The sequence below is a fragment of the Kogia breviceps genome, chromosome X (assembly GCF_026419965.1).
Source record: "Kogia breviceps isolate mKogBre1 chromosome X, mKogBre1 haplotype 1, whole genome shotgun sequence".
Taxonomy (NCBI): Eukaryota; Metazoa; Chordata; class Mammalia; order Artiodactyla; family Physeteridae; genus Kogia; species Kogia breviceps.
This window is the reverse complement of record NC_081330.1, coordinates 128247900-128268008: the sequence shown is the minus strand read 5'-3', so window position 1 is coordinate 128268008 and position 20109 is coordinate 128247900. Positions and strand designations below refer to the sequence as shown.

Below are 20109 nucleotides of genomic sequence, written 5' to 3'. Positions count from 1 at the left end.
ACGTCCGTACCGCAACCAGAAGAGCTGCTAAGGCCGAGCCGCACCTCAGTTCTCACTTTCATTATGGGGGCCCGGGGGTGCCCCTGGAAGCGAGGCGTGGCTTCAGCGGGGAGCTTGCGGACAGGGTGAGAGGGACAGGTGACTCGGAGATGCCACGGGCGATGCAGCCCTCGGGGTTGGACGCCCCGGTCCTCTCAGAGGCGCAAGGCTGGGGAATGTGAAAGCAGCTAGGAGAGCTTGTTAACAGCGGGGGCAAAAGATTGGGGTCGGGCGTGAGGCACGGCAGGGCCAGACGGAGTCTGTGGTGGGCGTGGGGCAGCTGTAGACAGACCGCAGGCGTGTGTCTCTCAGCTGAACCTCCCGGGCTTGCTGGTGACGGGGAAACTCTCAGTTTCAGCCCCGGGTGTGGCCACCTGAAATGTCTCCAGACGTCGCCAGCCAGCTCTCGGGGACTGCGTCCTCCCCAGCCGCGAGCCGCTGGCCTGCAGAGCTGGGGGCAGGACTGACCCTCAGCGCAAACGGAGACGGAATTCCTCGGGACCCACCCCCTCCCGGTCGTTAATTTGACAACTGAAGAGGGGTTTCCCCCCACTTTTGGAAAAGGCCGGGGTTTAAGTCGTTTTGAGGGCATCTTGTTTCCAAAGGCGGAAGGATCAGAGCGTTGCGTAATTTCGGTCTCTGCCTTATGAGGGTTCTTGAGCTTCTCTGCGTTACAGTGAAACCCTAGTGTGTTTGGGTGAGAGTGCTGGGCGTTTTGGTTTTAGTACATTTTTACTTTTACTGAGGACATCTTCCTGATGTCCTAGATAGGGAGGTGACATTTGAAGGAGCACTTCGGTTTGTGAATAGGAAGATGTGTTTGTGTGTGCGCGTGTTTTAATACTCCGTTCTTGAATCAGCTCATCGTTGCCATCGGTGTCCTAGATTTTGAGGTATTTAGGTAAGCACAGAGTTGAATTTAATTGTTTACCCAAAGGGATTCGCTTGCTGTGTTGTTAAATGAAATTGAGGACGGTACACTTGACCTTTCCAGGTGAGGGGTGGGGGAGTGTAGGATGTGTTTCCACATCCTAGAGACTGAAACATGAACACCGGGACCATATGGCGTTCAGAAACTTCTGTGATAATTTCAGTGAATAAATAACGTGCTTGGCAATTCCTTTTAAAAGTACGCTTAGTGCTTCTTGCAAAATGCGGAGAGAGTGCTTTGGGAGTTGAGGAAGAGATTAATTGGGATTCTTTTCTACCCCATGGTACCCTCATTGTGTCATCTATGGACCAGAAATTCATGTGTCACCGGAAGACTACATGGATAGTTTGTTGCTGTGTCTGTGGGGAGAGATTCAGATTGCTGTTGGTTGACAACTTGCTGAATAAGGAAGATCATGCTTTCCTAATACTTTATTTTTTTTTAATGAATTTATTTATTTTTGGCTGCGTCGGGTCTATGTTGCCGCACGCGGGCTTTCTCTAGTTGCGGCGAGCGGGGGCTACTGTTTGTTGCGGTGCGCGGGCTTCTCGTTGCGGTGGCTTCTCTCGCTGCGGACGGAGCACGGGCTGTAGAGCGCGGGCTTCAGTAGTTGTGGCTCGCGGGCTCTAGAGAGCAGCCTCAGTAGCTGTGGCACACGGGCTTAGTTGCTCCGTGGCATGTGGGATCTTCCCGGACCAGGGCTCGAACCCGTGTCCCCTGCATTGGAAGGCGGATTCTTAACCGCTGCGCCAGCAGGCAAGTCCCTATCCTAATACTTTAATGTATCATCTTTAAACATTGTGGTTCTTTTTCTCTCACTAAATAAAATTCTATGCCACTGAATAAAATTTAACGCTTACAAACAAATATTGTGCGACTGATAGCTTATTTAAGTTTTTGGTGGTTTTTTTTCTGTTGCTGTTAGCTCTGGGTGGATTATATAATTGTAAGCCCAATTGGGTCATGTTATGTTACCTCTCTCATAGCAGATTTTCATGTGACAAGCCCTGTCTTGGTCTTTGTGTATGGGATTTATTTGGCATCTCACGGTGTGAGTTGGGAAGGTGCTTTTCCTTCGTCACGTGTGACGTGTATGTGGTTGAGTCTGCTGTCGTGGGGTGATGGGTAAATGATACACATGTCTCTGTATATGTGCTCATATGCATCAGTGCGTGCTGACAATACTGATTTTGCCAATTCTACAAGCGTTAAATACTTGTTGTTAGTGTCATAATGCTTTAAAGAAGAAATCAAGTTTATCTGTGTCTTGGTTAGTGTCTCTTTTTCTCCTCATTTGAATAACTCATACTTTTACACTGAACTTGTAAAACCTGCAAGCATAATAAAATGTCATTTTGCAGAAACGAATGGATATTAAATGACTTACATGAAGAGTATATGAAGAAAATATGTTTCCCCATTGATTCTTAAATTAAAAATGAATGCTGTTTCCTGAATATTTATTTCCCTACACCTACAGTGCTATGTTTGTTTTTCTTCAAAGTTTAAAAAAGAAGAGGAGGGGCTTCCCTGGAGGCGCAGTGGTTGAGAGTCCGCCTGCCGATGCAGGGGACAGGGGTTCGTGCCCCGGTCCGGGAAGATCCCACGTGCCGCGGAGCGGCTGGGCCCGTGAGCCGCGGCCGCGGAGCCTGCGCGTCCGGAGCCTGTGCTCCTCGACGGGAGAGGCCACAGCAGTGAGAGGCCCGCGTACTGCAAAATAAATAAATAGATAGACAGACAGACAGACAGACTTTCTTTGGGTTGTGGTCTTGCTGTTTGTTTTGAATGCACAGCTATGGCATGCAGGCTGTATTCTGTACTCAGCTATAATCAAGTGGTTCTCAGTGATTCTGATGAAACAAGAGGCTGGTTGGCTTTGTGGCAGGTGCCTAGGACTTGTGCAGTTTGGTCTTGTTCTGTTTTCTGTTTCGGTTGTCATCTAATAGAAGGATGGCAGTTTACGATATTTGTGACATTTGTTGAATGAGTAAGCGAATGAATGAATGCACAGAGAAGGCCTTGCATGCTGTTCTAGTTACTATCCCCTGGAGCATCCACTATGCAGAAGCAGTGTTTCTTGCCAAAGCATATGTAGAGAGCCGTGCGCTGCACCCAGGTGTGATGGGGTGAGGGCTCCCTGACTGCCGTCATGAGGTGGCGTTCCAAGAAGTTGCCGTTAGCACCCTATCGGTTGTCTTGTCCCTTGTGTTTTATTATTTTTTATGTTTCGCTGCTATTTTCTGCTATGGTGTTGTGACTACGGTGCAAATCTCTGTTTTGCGAGGGACCTTCCGATCTCACCTCAGGTGAAAGAGGGCCCTCGGTTGCCCTGTTTACACACTGGGTGTAGTAAAATCCAGTCTTAGGTGCAGAAGGTTGCTTCTGCTTGTGTGATATCATTCTAAAAGGCCCTCAAGTTCTTAACAGGGAAGGAGGCCCTAAGGAATTAAGTCACAGCACCTTACATTGGAAACAGTAACGGCGGGGATTTAGAACTTGCTTTCAATTTTTTTCTTCTGAACTCGCGTTTAACATCATCTCAGGGTGGGTGCTAGCAGCACCACTGACCTTCCACTGCTGTCTTTTTTTCCTGTTTGTCGCAGTCTTTAGATTTGTGCTGTCACACATGGTGTAGCCACTGGCCACGTGTGGCTCTTTAAATTAAATTTATTAAAATTAAATTCAGTCTAAGAGTCAGGCCCTCCGTTGTACTGGCCACACTTCAAGTGCTCAGTGGTCGCCTGTGGCTAAACGAATACCTTACTAGACAATGAAGGCGCAGAAAGCTTTATCAGCTGAGAGGTGGTTAGTTAGATGTTTGCCTAATAGGTATTCCAGGAAAGAGAGGGAGGGGAAAACACCTCAAGTCTGAAGAAGAGAGAAATTTCAAAGCAAGTGACTAGAACAGTGAATAAAAAATTCAGCACATCAAAAAAATTACTACATGAATGCTCATCATCATGTCATTTTAGAAAATCAGGGATAAAGGCAGTGTCTAAGCACTTTCTGGATTAAAAAAAAAAGTCATAGGAAGGATTTTGAATCAGAATGACATCATATTTCTTAAGTTAGAAAACAGACTGAGCTTAGAATTCTATGAAAATTTACTTTCACTGAGAATTTTGCAGTCACTCCCTCACTGATTGTTAATTAAGTGTAGCATAAAGTTGTTTGTCCATGTTCAGGATATCAGTATACTTTAGCTTTCATACCTCACTTCTCAGGAAGCTACTAGAGAATGTGTCCCATCGGAATGAGAGAGTAAACCAAGAAAGGGGAAGATTTGGGGTCCCGGAAACAGCAAGAGGCGGGAGGAAATTCTCGGGATGCTGCTGTGATCTCGGGGCATCTGCTCTGAGCCCGAGCCCCCTCTGACAAGTAGAGGCTGGAGCAGAGACCAGAGGAAGGTCTGGTGTGTGTATGTTTGGGGCGAGGGGGTGGGGGTGAGGGCAGGATAGACATGGCACTGACAGAGTACCCGAGTTAAAAATTGAAAGGTTGTGGAGGGTGTTGGAGGAATTATCAAAGAAAATAAAAACAGAGGCAACTAATAATCCCAGGGAAATTTAAGAGCTGCATGAGAAAGGAATCATCGTCACGCTGCACTGCTTGCTCAGCGGTGCCGATGCCATTGTCAAAATAATACGTGTGCGGTCTAGGTTTAAGCCCCCAAATGTTATACTGTTGGGGAAACATGAGAGGGTAAGTCCGGGATTGGTGATGGGAATTAAAGAAACCAAAAATCCTCTTCCATGTGTGAGAAAATCAAGTTAAGTGGTATCTGACGTTGATAGGATATATTATAAGCAGCTTACTTAGAAACATGGAAGTCCATACTAGGGAACACTGCCAATAACAGAAACAGTTCTATGGTTTGAAAGTGGTTGCTTTGCAAAGTAGAATGGAAGATAGACAGTGCTGGAAAGCTTGCAGTGAAAACGGAGGAGTCTTTTGCCTCCCCTGTGTACGTGTATTACTTTGAAAAGAATAAAAATGGTTTGGAAAATGAAAGTATACAGCATATATACCTTGGGCAAAATTACAGAAATTTTAGTATGGTTCAGATCCGGGGTTCTCAACCTCGGTGATACTGACATTTGATCCAAATAATTCTTCGTGGAGGGGGCTCTGTGCTGTGTGCTGTGGGATGTTTCGCAGCCTCCCTGGCCTCACCAGATGCCAGTAGCATTCTTCCCCGGAGTCCTGGCAACTAAAAATGTTACCACACGTTGCCCGGTGTCCCGGGCTTGGGGCAGGGGGGCGAAATCAGTGCCATTTGAGAAGCACCGATTTAAAGGATTTAAAATCTGGTGTGGAATGAATCATCTCGATACAGAAAAACGCTGGTCAGCACAGTATGGGTAATGCAGGAAACAGCAGCTTCATCACGCAGAGCTTGAACCCCATACGGAGCAAGTGAAGTGGTTTGGAATTCTCTGGCACCGAGAAACCGCTGCAGCCCACCCCTGCCTTTGGGACCAGAATGTGTCTTAGCCCCTGGCTCTTGGCCCGGTTAATTCAGGGCTCACTAAAAAAAGAAAAGGACTCAGGAGGAAACCGCGGCTCCTCTGTCATTCACCGTGGCTTCGGAAAACATATTTTAGATTTTTCACATTATTTTCAGGATGATACAACTGAATTTCTCCAGCGTGGAAATGTTAATCATTATGGCAACTTTGGGAAAAATAAGTGCGTGCTTTGGATATATTTCTGTGCTCAGTTGGCTGCAGGACGAGATACATTCCTCCTACCCCCCCCCCTTTCTCCCTCCATCTCTCCCTCCCTCCCTCCCCCACCAATTCTTTTGCAAGTTCTTGGTTCAGTTCCTTGCAAGGTGTTTTCCCTTAGAATTTACAAAGGAAGTCAACAGGAAAATGGTTTCTCAGATTTTTTTTTTTTTAATGTGGATGAAACCTCATAAATAATTTAATACCCTCATTTCACAGCTGAGGAATCTCTGGTTCAGAGAGAGTTTCTTTTAATTAATTAGGAGCAAAGTGAGGCCTGTAATTCTGCTCCTCTTTTTTCTTTTTTTAACGTTTTCATTTAAACAAACAAAATGCATGTGCGCGGTAATGCTGTGGAAGGAAGACAGAACAGGGCAGTGGAACGGATCAGGCCTGTGGCATGTTTTGTCAGCACTTCCGTGCAGTGCAGGTTCTGAGCAGCATCTGCCAGGAGCGCGTGCCCTTCCTCGTCAGCTTAGACAAAATGAGAGAGAGAGAAAAAAAACAAACAGCAGCCAGAAGTTCATGAGGGGCTCCTTATTTCCAATTCCCGATGGTCCAGACAGAGCCCCGGTGGGGGGCAGGGGGTCTAGGATGATGCAGGAGCAAGTCAGAAGGGGAGGCTCTGGTCCGCCAGTCCCCCAGCCCTTGTTGGGGCGGTCCTGGAGCCGGCATGCACACCCACTGCAGCTGTCCTTACGCTGGTGGCCCACAGCGTGACATCGGTCCGTGCTGCTCGGGCAGCTCCTTCCTCCCTCTGCCGGACCGAGGCAGCCGCGTTCTCTCCACGGACCGGCCCTCTGGTGCCCTGCGTGCCCTCAGCATCCTCATTCCTGGGTACCGCGGCAGCAAGAGCATCCCCCGGTATTTGGGGACACTTTCGTGCCTTCCTCTTGCTCCCATCTGTCGCCTCCATTACCACTCAGGCAGTAGCCCCTTTCTCTTCTACCTCACCTGACTTCTTGGGACAACAAGTGCCATCTCCTCTGTGAAGCCTCTCTAGATTTCTTCCACGCGGAGAAGACGCCGTGCCTGAGTCCTGGTTATCCTGTCAGCCGCGGTCCTCCTTGTCCTCCGTCTCAGCAGCAGTTACTTGCTTAGTCTTCGCCTGATTTTTGACAGGCGGCTGTCACTAGAAGCCAAGAACGCCACACTGTTTTGGATCTCCTCCTGCCTTGCTGTACTCTCCTCTGTCTCATTGGCCAGGTCCTTCTTCTCAGGGTTCAGGGGTCAGTATATGTAATAAATATATATATATAATCGATTATATTATATACATAATCGATTATGTAATATATAGTCGGTTGTATACTAGATATATAGTCGATTATATGTATTACATACATAGTCGACTATATATATTACATATATAGTCGACTATATATATTACATATGTAGTCGATTATATATATTATATCTATAGTTAACTATATATATATATAGAATCTCCTTTTTTGGGGGGGGCGGTTCACAGGCCTCTCACTGTTGTGTCGTCTCCCCTTGCGGAGCACAGGCTCCGGACGCGCAGGCTCGGCGGCCATGGCTCACGGGCCCAGCCGCTCCGCGGCACGTGGGATCTTCCCGGACCCGGACCAGGGCACGAACCCGTGTCCTCTGCATCGGCAGGCGGATTCTCAACCACTGCGCCACCAGGGAAGCCCTATAATCTATTCTTTTTCAGATTCTTTTCCATTATGGGTTATTACAAGATACTGAATGTAGTTCCCTGTGCTATACAGTAGGTCCTTGTTCTTTATTTCATATATAGTCGTGTGTATCTGTTAATCCCAAACTCCTTATTTATCCCTCCCCCCCTTCTCCCTTGGGTAACTGTAAGTTTATTTTCTATGTCTGTGAGTCTGTCTCTGTTTTGTAACTAAGATCATTTATATCATTTATTTTTTTTATTTATTTTTGCTGTGCTGCACGGCTTGTGGGATCTTAGTTCCCTGACCAGGGATTGAACCCAGGTCCTCGGCAGTGAAAGTTCTGAGTCCTAACCACTGGACTGCCAGGGAATTCCCTGTATCAGTTTTTTAGACACCACATGTAAGTGACATCGTATGATACTTGTCTTTCTCAGTCTGAGTTACTTCACTTAGCGTGATCATCTTGAGACCAGTGGTTCTCGCAGGGGCGCGTATGCCCTCCAGGGGACATGGGCAGTGTGGGTCAGTTCTGGTTGTCACCGCTTGGGAGGATGGGGGATGCCTGTCGGTGTCTAGTGGGAAGGGCCCGGGGTGCTGTTCAGTGTCCTGCAGCGTAGAGGGTAGCGCCACCGCGGACACGACGGTCTGATCTGAGTGCCGGCAGTGCTGAGGATGAGAAGTCCTGCATCGGATGCTCCCATCCAGGCCCACAGCTTCAGAGCTCACGGTTACTGCCGGACTTAACTCTGTGACTGTGACCTCTCCCACTCGCTGAGACCTGTGTGTTTAACTACCTAGTTAACAGCCCGCTTGGAGAGCCAGTGGGCGTTTCAAAGTTCACACCTTAAAAGACTCTTGATTTCTCTTCCGTGCTCAGCCTTCGTGCATCCTGGGAGTGGCCCCACCTTCCAAGTTTTGCTCAAGCTCTGAACCTAGAAGTCGTCCTTGTTTCTTCCGTCCCTTCCCCAGCCCACCGCCGCCCTTCTGGCGCGTCCTCCGATCACACCTCCAGAGCACCCCAGGCTCTGCGCGTCCCTCTCCATCTCGTCTCTGCCGCCTGCACTGTGTGAGCCACTGTGAGCCTCTGCTGAGCGAGAGCTTCTTTGGGTTTTGTTCTAAGAACGATGGGAGCCCCTGAAGGGTTTTTAAGTGGAAAGGTGGTCACATTTTCTTTTCTCGTTCAGTCTGGTGCTGGGTGAAGAGAGGTCAGGAAGAAAGGATCAGACTCCTTTCCAAGGGCTGCTGAGTCCTCCGTGATCCGGGACCTGCTGTCACTCACTTCTGCTGCCCAGTCCACTGGCCTCCTCCCTGTCTCCCAGTCGCCAAGGTCGATCTCACCACGGGACATTAGCACTTGCTGGCCACTCTCACTCCCATTCAAGGGCTCCCTCCCGGAAACCAGGGCAGCACCGAGCAGCGTTTCTGCTTTCCACAGGACTGGGCGTGTAGTTCTCAGTAAGCGTGTGCTGAGTTGCGTTGAATCTAGAAATACCTGTGTTTCCACTTAGCGTGTTTTGGGATGCTAGAGAAAAATGAGAGATGGGTAGATGTTTCAGTTACTGGAATTCCCTGGTGCTGTGATCACAGTCGGTTCTCAGATAGTGAGACTTTTGGACAGATTTGTGTGTGCGGGCAGTCACATCGTGTGCTTTACGTAGAGACGTAAGCCTGCAGTTCACCTACGGTGGTTGTCCACCGTCTGACGCCGTGGTTTTTGCAGCTTCTGAAGACCTCCCATTTCAGAAGTCTGCCTGCTTCAGGAGCGGTCTACAATGTATTCGAGATGTCTTCGTTGATATGTGTTGCCTGACTTTGGGTATTTTTTTCATTGACAGGTAACTGAAGACAGAAAACAGGCCTAAAAATAAAACCTAGAAGGAAGAAGGGATTTGCCTACATTTGGCTCTGAGTAAGTGGAATTGTAAAACGGATTTCTTTCTTATTCCCTAATGAATATCCTGTTAACCGCGCCATGTTTTCTGGGCTTAAAAATTAACTATTACTGTATTGGCTGTACGTACCGGAAACAGTGATTTCCCAGGATTTCTTGTAATAGGTGATTTGGTAACCAAAATATGCTTTATATCTGCGTCGCCCCTTCATAGCAAGTTCCTGTTTTATTTAGCTTCTGGAAGTCAGAAATTTTAGCAGAGAGAAGTGGAGATGATTGTTAAGGGGCCTGTGCTTTCGAGGGAAGCATCGTTGCTGCTGTTCTTTCCCACGTGCGTTTCAGGTACGCATTTTTCCTCACGTGGCCGATTTATAATAAACAGAGTTTTTTTGACTCATCCGCCTTTTACAGGCTCCCTTTGTCTTGTATGTGCCTCTCAGAATGTGTTTGGAAAATGACAGACATCCAGACAGGCATCCACTGCTTGTGGACCACCCAGAATTTTCCATAAAAGCCTCGTTTGCCACCACCGTGAGGCAACGTGGCCTGTGCTGTAGGCCCCTGGGAAGGCGTTCTCCTTCTGTCTGAGCCCCACGCGAACCCTTGTGAGGGGTGGACAGAACCCAGACTCACCGAGAACAGGGCCGTCTGGGTTCCGGAGTTGCCGTCTTGGCTGCTGTATTTCACCCAGTTTACAGCGCGGCCCGATTCTCACCCACATCAAGAACATCCTTTTCAGACCACCTTTTATGAAAGTCTCCTATTTCTGGGATGACCATCCTTTGAATCTGTTGCTTCTGGAGCATTGTGGAGTGTACCAGGATGTGCGAGATGTGTCTTGTGTTTTGGGGCAAGGGATTACAGGTGCTGGAAAGCCGTCGCGTGGATGGGGTGTGCCACGGGTGGTGCAGACATCTCCTGCTGTGGGAATTCCTAGGAAGGGACCATTAGCCTGTGCTAGAGCAGCTGAGGAAGGCTGGACCTTTCTCTTGAAAGGGACACTTGGGTTGGGTTCGGTGCTGCATGGGATTTCAATACATACTGAGGAAATGCGTTCTAGACAAGGACTCTGTGGGCAAAGGTGAGGAGTCAGGAATAAGAAAGCTTTTTTTTTTTAAAGTGCATAAGCCAGCCTGGTGGAATGCAGGGGACCTGGGGGAAGGGGCAGAAAAGGTATAAGGAAGGGGCAAGGACTCTGAACTTGACCCTGTCTGTGCAGTGCCCAAAGGAGACTGATTCTGATTCTCTTAGCATGAGAGCTGCCGCGTTTGTGCGCCCAAGGTGACCTTTAGGACCAGCCCCCACCGGTGAAGAGGGATGCGTGTATCATGGCAACATACTTCTCTAACACCTTACTGTGTGCCAGACATTGCCATAGTTCGGTATATTGAGTCATAATTTACACAGCTGACACTGCACCCATCTGGAGTGCACATACATACAATTCAGTGGTTTTTAGTGTATTCACAGAGTTGTGCAGCCGTCACAGTTGATTTTAAAACATTTCATCACTCCCCAAAGAATCGCATACACGTTAGGAGTCACTCCCCATTCGCCCCTCCCCTGGCCCCTGATCTCCGCCAGTCTACGGTCCGTGTCTGGGGACCTGCTCATTCTGGACATTTCACATAAATGAAATAAATCACGTAACATGTGTGCTTTGTGACTGGTTTCTTTTTTACTGAGCATAGTGTGTTCAAGTTTCTTTGTAGCATTCCTTTTGTTTGCCAAGTAACATTCCATTGTACGAATAGACCACGTTTTGTTTACGTGTTCATCAATCACACCCTGTTGTTTTTGAAGACTTCTATTTTGAAGTAATGTTAGACTCAAAAAGAGGCTGCAGAAGTAGTACAGTGAAGTCTAGAGCACCCTCCTCCGCCTTTCCTTCCCCTCCCCGGCTGATAACATCTTACGTGAAGGTACTACTTATCAAGAGTAGGAAATTGACGTGGGCACTGTTGACACAAATGCAGACCTTATCTGGGTTTTAGCAGTCCTTATGTGCGTGCGTGCGTGCTTTCGTGCGTGCGGACAGTGTATGAGATATAATCGCGTGTGGATTCGAGCAACCCCCATTGTAATCTGATGCAGAACCCTTCCATCAGCACGAGGAGGGCTCCGTATGCCCCGTCTGTATGGTCACCCTCTGCAGCTCCTGGCAGCAACTGGCTTCTCCATCTCTGTAATTTCACCCTTTCAAGAATGTTCCATAAATGGACTCATGCAACGTGTGGCCTTTTGAGGCTGCCTGGACTCATGCAACGTGTGGCCTTTTGAAGCTGCCTTTAGTGACTTAGCCTCCGGCACTTCAGACCCATCCCAGGTGTTGTGTATTACTAGCAGCGCCTGCCTCGCATTCCACAGCCTGGGTGCAGCAGTGTGTATTTGTCCACTCGTTCGTTGAAGGGCGTTTGGGATCTTCCTGGTTCGAGGCTGCGGCAGGCGGAGCTGCTGTGAACACCCACGCACAGGTTTCGGCGGGAGCCAGGTGCTGTTTTCAGGTCCCATTTATTCCTCATGCCGTCCGGTGAGGTTGGTGCCCTTGTTGCCTCCGTTGTCCAGAGAAGGGTGCTGTGGCACAGAGGAGCCCTGGGCCTCCCCGGGTCGTGTGGGCAGTGCTGGAGCTGCCGAGTTCAGAAGACGCGGCGATGGCGTGGGGCTTCCCCACCTGCAGGACGCCGCTCAGGAGAGAGTTCTGGCCCAGCTGATGCGGAGAGCAAGCCGCCCCGCGTCCGCCACCAAAGAGCCGCTGCCGCCGCGCGTCTGCCGGAGCTACCTTCCCTTCCGAGCGGCTGCTTGCTTCCAGCTGAGTGGAAGCAAGAGCTCCCCCGGAGTTCAGTCACCCGGGCAGCGAGAGGCTGAGCAGTGTCCTCCGTTCTGCGCTTTGTCGCTGTTGTCGTGGTGCAAGGATAGAGGAAGGAGAGGAGGAGAGCCCTCCTGCTTCCATCCCCCGCACCTCTGGCACTTCTGGGAGGCTGGTTGGGTGCTCTGAGCCTCCGTCGTCTTTTCTGTACAGCGAAGGGGTTAGTCCCTACTTCGCAGCATTTCGGTGCAACGCGTGCAACATTGTCTGGAGCGCGTCGGGTCAGTGCACGCTCCTGTTCTGCCTCCTGCGCTTTTCCCACTTCCCTTGCCTTACTCACAGTCTGGAAGCGATGGAGAACCCCGGAATATACAGTGTTTGCTTAGGGGCTGCGTTCTGTGTGCGCGTGCGTGTGTGTGTGCGCGCGCGTCTGTGTGTACGTGCGCGTGCGTGTGTACGCACTCATGCGCACATACGTGTTGCTTATTCTAAGCACCTGCCTTCTGCTTTCTCATGTTTGTCTGCTGTTCTCTTTGTTTTTTTTTTTTTTGGTAGGGGGTTCCTAGTAACTGGAATGGGTGGCCAGTTCTCACCAATTCCTTTCTATTCATAAAATCCAAGAAGGGCTCAAATGAGCCGCGTAGCTGTCATTAGAAGGAGCCCTGATTCTGAGGGAAGTGGTTCCCTGGAGCCTGGAGAGTTTCCTGTTAGAATTAATTAGAACTGGACACAGTAACAAGGACAGAACAGTGTCTTTTGTGGATCTCATCTGGGTGGGCCGTTGTGTTAAAGACCAAACCGGTTGCAGGGGTTTTCATACTAAGTCGGTGCAGGTGGCGGGCCCGGGGAGGGGTGGGGTTTGTCCAGCAGGCCTGGGGTGCCACGGGCTAGGGTGGGGTGTTGCTGATTTGTCTTATCGAAAGCCATAAAGCGTCCTGGGTGCCCTCGGAACCATAGCCCGTTGATTTGAAGACGTGAATTGCATGTGGTCGAACAGTTGCATTTTCTGTGGTCTCCAACTGATGAAAAGTGCTTGATGAGGTGTTGTTTGACAGAGTGATTCAGCCCACCCTACCTTGCTTCCTTCTTTCCTTCCTTCCTTCCTTCCTTCCTTCCTTCCTTCCTTCCTTCCTTCCTCCCTCCCTGTCTCCCTCCCTCCCTCCCTCCCTTCCTTCCGACCTTTGGTTCAGATTTATTCAGTGTACTTTTCTTTCAAACAGCGTTTGTCTTCTTGAATGCCCAGAAACACAGGTAGAGCCCCACAGACACGCCCCCCCTCCAGGTTATCAGGACAACTGCTTTCGCCGGAGAAGCTACTCCTTTGCTCTCGAACCCACGCCGGCTGGGCGACGAGGGCCGTCATGAGCAGCCACATGTCCCAGCTGAGGGATTGAAAGTCTGGTGAACTTCTTCACGATGGAATCTGATGCAAGTAGACCTTACGTTCTGGTTAATGAAATTCAAGAATAAACTCTTGAAATTGGCTGTCGATTCTGGTTGTAAACTGGCTCGAATATGATGAGACGTTTCTTTCGTGTCTGACATCTGTTGCTACTTCTGGCTCTTGTACCAAATCAAAGTATGTTGTGTTTCTTAGTGTTTCCTTTTGGGTTTCCTTGTAAACATGGGTGGCTCCCAGAGATCTCTTTGTTGGTTTAGGACAGTGGCTCTCAAGTGAGGGCAGTTTTTTACCCCCAGGGGACGCTTGGCAAAGTCTAGAGACATATTTGATGGTCACATTTGATTGATTTGACTGGGGGTGTGTGTGTGATACTGGTGTCAAGGGGGGCTGCCAGACATCCCACAATGGACAGGATGGTCTCCCGCAACCCGTCGCACCCCAAAGGATTATCTGGCCCCAGATGTCAGTAGTAGGAACTTGGCTGCTTCGGGATTCGGCCCAAAACTTGGCGCGTATGGAACATCGCCCTCTGTCTTCTTTCACAGTAGCTTCGTGGCTGTCGGCATTGACTCTGAAGCACCGTGGCCAGGAGCTTTTGATCCTGATGTCACGAGTACGCAGTGTGACTATACTTTTAGAAAAGAATATGCTTGGGTTTCTGTTCCTAAATTATGTTTTCCTTTGCAGGAAGAAATACATTTTTGACAATGTGATAGTATGTGTAAATTCATAGACATCAATTCACTTCAACTTCATTTAATTTATAGTCTGTTAAAAAGTTTGCATCATTTGTTTTTTTTTTTTTTTAATGGTCAGTCATAATTCTAGATCTTATTACTTAGAATAATTGCGGGGAATTTCCTGGCAGTCCAGTGGTTAGGGCACAGCGCTTTCACTGCCCAGGGCCCAGGTTCGATCCCTGGTTGGGGAACGAAGATCCCACAAGGCATGCTGCACGGCCATCAGGAAAAAAAAACTGCGGGATCCTCCAAGTTCCTACTTATTGATTGATTGATTGATGGATTGGCCGTACCACGAGGCGTGCGGGATCTTTGTTCCCCGACCAGGGATCCAACCTGCGCTCCTTGCGGTGGAAGCTTGGAGTCTTAACCTCTGGACCACCAGGGAAGTCCCCTAGTTCCTACTTTTATAAGATCCCTCTGTGCACAATTAGCAAATTTTTAAAGGAACTCCCGACGTGAAAATAGTCCTCTAGAAGACTGTAACGGAAAGATCATGCCTTTACTTAATACCTATTTAAGTCAGATTTACAAGGGATTAGTCTTTATAGCGATAATACGCGCAACATATAATTTACCATCCTAACCGTCTTTTTTCCCCAATAGGTGACAGTTTCGTTTCCCATCTTAAGCATTTTTAATTGTACAGTTCAGTGTCGTTAAGTACGTTCACAGTGTTGTGCAGCCGTCCGTGTGCAGAACGTGTTTCCTCTTCCCAAACTAACACTCTACACTCGTTAAACAACTCTCTATTCCCCTCTCCCGGCCCCTGGCACCCCCTGTTCTTCTTTATGTCTCTGGATTTGACTCTTCTAAGGACCTCACATCAGTGGAATCGTACCAGGTTTGTCCTTCCGCACCTGGTTAACGTCACCCAGTGACATGTCCTCACAGCTCAGCGATGGCGTAGCGTGTGTCAGAACCTTTGTGTGGCCGACACGTGTTCCGTTGTGTGCGCGCCGTAGTTTGTGTACCCCTTCTCCATCGGTGGATAGTTGAACGGTTTACGAGGAACTGTTTTCAAGTTGGGTCCCTTTATGTCTGACTCGGGACCACTGTTTAGACCTAGAAAGCGTTCTGGGTGGTGTGTGGGGCGATGATGAGGTGCTCACACAGAACACTCCAGAATCTTCCTCATACCCTTCCTAGAGTGCCCTTAACACGCTTCTCTGCTGATGTGGGAACCCTGTGCCAGCCCACGTCCCACCGTGCTCTCCTGCACTCAGGGCTCTTCCTCCTTAGCGTTTGACCGGAACCCCCTAACGGGGATGTGTGAATGTCCCCCGCTGTCCCTGAATGTGTTTTCCTCTTTCCCCGTCTTGAGCCTTTCCTTCTTTGCGAAAGTGTAAACTCTGGCTCTCTCTGTGTGTACAAACTTTCGAGACACTTTGCAATCAACACGGTGAAGTCTTTATGTGAGAGAGTTCTTGATTATTTGGAAATGTGTCTGTAACTTAAGCGCCATCTACTTAGTACTCCTGTATTGGGGTCTGATTTTGTCCTGACACGTTATGGCGGTACTTAATCCTAAAGCAACTGTTGTTTACTTGTAGGGGCGTCTTTTCCACTCTCATGAGCTTATAACTTTATTTACACAGAACAATTGAAATGAATTTTCTTTGACATTTTGGTGCAAAGTAGGAGAACAGAATTCATGTTGTATCTGTTCATTTGTTTCGCAGGTAAGGAGTGCCTTCTGAGTGCTGGGCGCTGAGAATGGAGCAGGATATTATTTTGCTAGGGGTGTCTGCCGCACAAAGATCCGATCTGGTTTTCGGTCTGAGATGGAAATCGTAGGGTGCAGACTTGGAGTTTGATGTAAGCGCAGTAGAAATAGTTGAAAATCTGTTACAAAATTTATATTATCTCTGGCAAGCTACCTTACGCAACAAAGTGCTCTCCTGGCATTTTTAAGTCTTTTAAAATACACAGACACCAGCTACCTTTTGTTTTTTCAAACTAAATAAGGCGCTGTTGTATGCTTTTTTTTTTTTTTTTTTTTTTTTGTAAACCTAAAGAAAAATCTTCATTTGAAAGGCAGATCCTCACAGCAGAAGGATTTTCTGGTTTATTTTATGTTGCTGATTAATTTGAAGTGTATGATTCAAGTTTTAACTTATGGTTTCTTTGTTAAATTAATTACATTATTGGGTACGCATTTAGTCTCTATTTTAACGTTGCTGATTCATTTTAAGTGTGATTCACGTTTTTTTTCTTTGTTAAATTAATTACATTTTTGGTTACTTTCATTCTTTTCATTTACAGACCTTCTAATTGGAGGCACTGCAATTGACAGTGATAAAGGACTGGGTATTGCCTGACCTTTAATATTTTTCCATCCACTTTTTAAAAACGTTTTTTAAAAATATGTATTTATTTAATTTATTTATTTTGGGCAGCGTTGGGTCTTCATTGCTGCACACAGCCTTTCTCTAGTTGGGGAGAGCGGGGGCAACTCTTCGTTGCGGTGCGCGGGCTTCTCATTGCGGTGGCTTCTCTTGTTGCGGAGCAGGGGCTCCAGGCATGCGGGCTTCAGTAGTTGTGGCTCTCGGGCTCAGTAGTTGCGGCTCGTGGGCTCTAGAGTGCAGGCTCAGTAGTTGTGGCACACGGACTTAGTTGCTCCATCCGTGGGATGCGTGTGGGACCTTCCCCGACCAGGGCTTGAACCCGTGTCCCCTGCCTTGGCAGGTGGATTCTTAACCACTGCGCCACCAGGGAAGACCTCCATCCACTTTGAAGACGTTTTTCTGTGTGACCACATAGTGTTTGGTTTACAAAACATATGTTCCTCTAAAACACCAAATCTAAGCTGCAAATGTGTTTTCAGCTGAGTCTTGTCAGCGTTTACTGACATAGAATATTGTCACTTTGCGTTCTGTAGCTATTTGTCTTTGTCAGTGGATGTAGGTAGAATATTAATCTTGTATGACATTCAGATAAGCAGGGAACAGATGGATTTATGGCTCTCGAAACCTGTAAACTCTGCAGCTGTGGTGAGTTCTTGAACTGAGAATAAAGAAATTCTGGACTGTGGCTAGCAAGGGCTGCGTGACCTGATTTGCCACAAAATACATCACCCTGTCAGGGATCTGTTTCTTGCGATGTGTCTTCTCTGGTTGGTTCCTGACGCTGTGACACTGCAGCCGTGGGCTCCCTTTGAGAGGAGAGTGAGATGCCTCCTTCGGGTAGTAGCCCGGGCGTGGCCAGGGCCGCTCCGCATCCCCGGGAGGCTTTGGGGTCCCAGTGGCTAAAGCGAGTTCTCGGGTCCATTTAGTCTCTGGAGGTTGAGGAGCGTCCGCACCACGGGCTCTGTGTCAGCCAGACAGGGTGCGTGCGAGGCTCGGCGAGCGGGCGCCCCTCCCCGTGTCGCAGGACCTCATGGACGGGACTGCAGCGCCTGCAGGACGAACGGGGTTGGGTGTACCGGGCCGTGCAGGGATTTTGGAAATGGCAGCTGAATTACTGCATTTGGGAATCGCTCCTGGAATCCCAGTCATGGCTGGGACAGACTTCCTGCCCCGTGTGTCCCCTGTCCCCCAGCAAGAAAGAATGTTCCTTGGAGAAAGTGCAGAAATGATTGTGAAAATGTTCCCTTCCATTGATACTGCAGAAGTGATTATCAAAAGTGAGTACCGAGGGCTTCCCTGGTGGCGCAGTGGTTGGGAGTCCGCCTGCCGATGCAGGGGACGCGGGTTCGTGCCCCGGTCCGGGAAGATCCCACATGCAGCAGAGCGGCTGGGCCCGTGAGCCATGGCCGCTGAGCCTGCGCGTCCGGAGCCTGTGCTCTGCAATGGAAGAGGCCACAGCAGTGAGAGGCCCGCGTACCGCAAAAAAAAAAAAAAAAGTGAGTACCCCTGCTGCACACCCCCCTCTCCCTGCCGCCACACACACACACACACACACACACACACACACACACACACACACTCTCTCTCTCTCTCTCTCTCTCTCTCTCTCTCTCTCTCTCTCTCTCTCTCTCTCTCTCCCTCTCTCTCTCCCTCTCTCCCTCTCTCCCTCTCTCCCTCTCTCCCTCTCTCCCTCTCTCTCTCTCTCTCTCTCTCTCACACACACTTCCCTAGAGTGGAAACATCCTCTGCTTGCTGACTACATCCACTGTCTCAGAGAAGGAATGAGCTGTGTTAGTGCATTTGTGATTCACAGCCCAGGCTGGATGGCTTGTAGCCACTTCAGCCAAAGCCACTTTTTCCAGCAACTTCCTTGTGGTATGATTCCTGTACCATCCAATTCACCCCCTTAAAGTGTAGGATTTGATCGTGTTTAGGGTATTCACAGAGCTAGCTGTACAGCCATCAGCACAATCTAATTTTAGAGTATTTTCAGTACCCCCAAAGAAACCCCATACCCCTTAGCAGTCACTCCCCATTTCTTGCCTTGCTCTCCCCAGCCCCTGGCAACTGCAGATCTGCTTTCTGTCCCTGTGGATTTGCCTATTCTGGACTTTTCGTATAAATGGAATCATATGATACGTGGCCTTTTGTGACTTGTTTCTTTCACTCTGCATAAAGTGTTCGAGGTTCCGTGCGGTCTGTAGCACGTGTCGGCGCTTCATTCCTTCTTACAGCCAAAGCATACCATTTCGTTGTAGGGTTAGACCCTATTCTGTCCATCCGTGCACCAGTGGATGGACATGGGTTGTTTCCACGGTTTGACCATGGGAATCATGCTACTGTGAACGTTCCAGTGCAGGGTTTTGTGTGGATGTGTGCAAAGAGTAAGATCACAATGACCCAGTGAACCATTCGCAGTCAAAATACTGGATTGGCCAAAAAGGTGTCAGGTGTTCCGTAAGAGGTTACGGAAAACCCCGAACAAACTTTCTGGCCAACCCAGTAATAAAAGGAGGTTTTTAAGATGAAAATGTACGTTTTTTCACGTTAAGGATTTTTAAGATAAGTATCCTTTGTAAATGTGTTTTTGTCTTTTAGCACCTGCCCCGTCCCCCAAGTATAGCACAGCAGGGCTATGTGACGTTTAGAAGGTGTTGTGTCCTTCCCTGGGTTGGGACGAGCCAGGGCCCCCGCACGAGTGCGCCGTGCCCAGCGGCCACTCGGACGCTGTGCGCTGCACATGTGGGCAGAGAGCGGGCCTGTTGAAGGCGGCGCGGTATCGAAACCGGCCTGTGGATGGACCTGGACAACTGCAGGAGCACGGCACTGGCAGCGAAGCGGGCTCATCGGGAACGGCGGGGTAGCGCGACGGGACGCAGCACTTCGTTTGGGTGGGTCCACGTAGCTTGTTTGGATGAGGCAGGTTCAACCGTCTTCCTTTAACCCAGACTATATTTTTAGGCCAATCTAAATGTTTTCCAGGTTCATACATTTTTCGTCTGTTGAATGTTAACTTGGAATAAATGCCTTCTCTCTCGACTTCCTGTTTCTAAAAATTACAGTTCTTAAAATTACCAACTTGTCCAAGGGTCCAGTGGTCAGTTTGTAGAAATTCCCATGCTTCAAATCTTTAAGCACCACCACATTTTAAAAAATGAGTCATTCTTATTTGTCCAAGCCCAGATCCTGCCTTGTGCCTGGTGTCGATGTGCCTCCCGGTCCTTCTTCTCCCGAGGTCTTCGAGAAGCTGGCGCCGCGTTAGAACTGTAGTGAACGCGCGGTCGGGTGGCCTAGGGCAGCCGCCCCCGGTACAACTTCCTGTGAAGATGGGGTCGTTCCACACCCGTGCCGTCCGGTGGAGCAGCCACTGGCCCCGTGTGGATCTTGAGCACTTGGAATGTGGCCAGTGTGCCTGAGAAGCTGGATTTTAGATGTATTTCCTTTTAATTCGTTTAAGAGTAAAGAGCCACACGTGGCCAGGGGTTACCCTTCGTGGACAGGACGGGTAGATCGGGAGCCTTACCTTATGGGTGAGGTCAGTGAGGCCCACGGTGGTGGCAGGAGGCAAGATCCGTC

General features: G+C 48.9%; 1 protein-coding gene across 7 annotated transcripts in view; it reads left to right on the top strand.

Moving 5' to 3' along the window:
* TBL1X (transducin beta like 1 X-linked) overlaps positions 1–20109 on the top strand; it is a 226338-nt gene that overhangs the window by 76699 nt on the left and 129530 nt on the right. For 6 of the 7 annotated variants that reach the window (XM_067022995.1, XM_067022998.1, XM_059050110.2 and 3 more), the window contains one exon: positions 9182–9255. The exons of the other annotated variant lie outside the window; for it this stretch is intronic. The gene's annotated coding sequence lies outside the window, so the exon portion shown is untranslated. The remainder of the gene's footprint in view (positions 1–9181; positions 9256–20109) is intronic. 7 annotated transcript variants of the gene reach the window in all.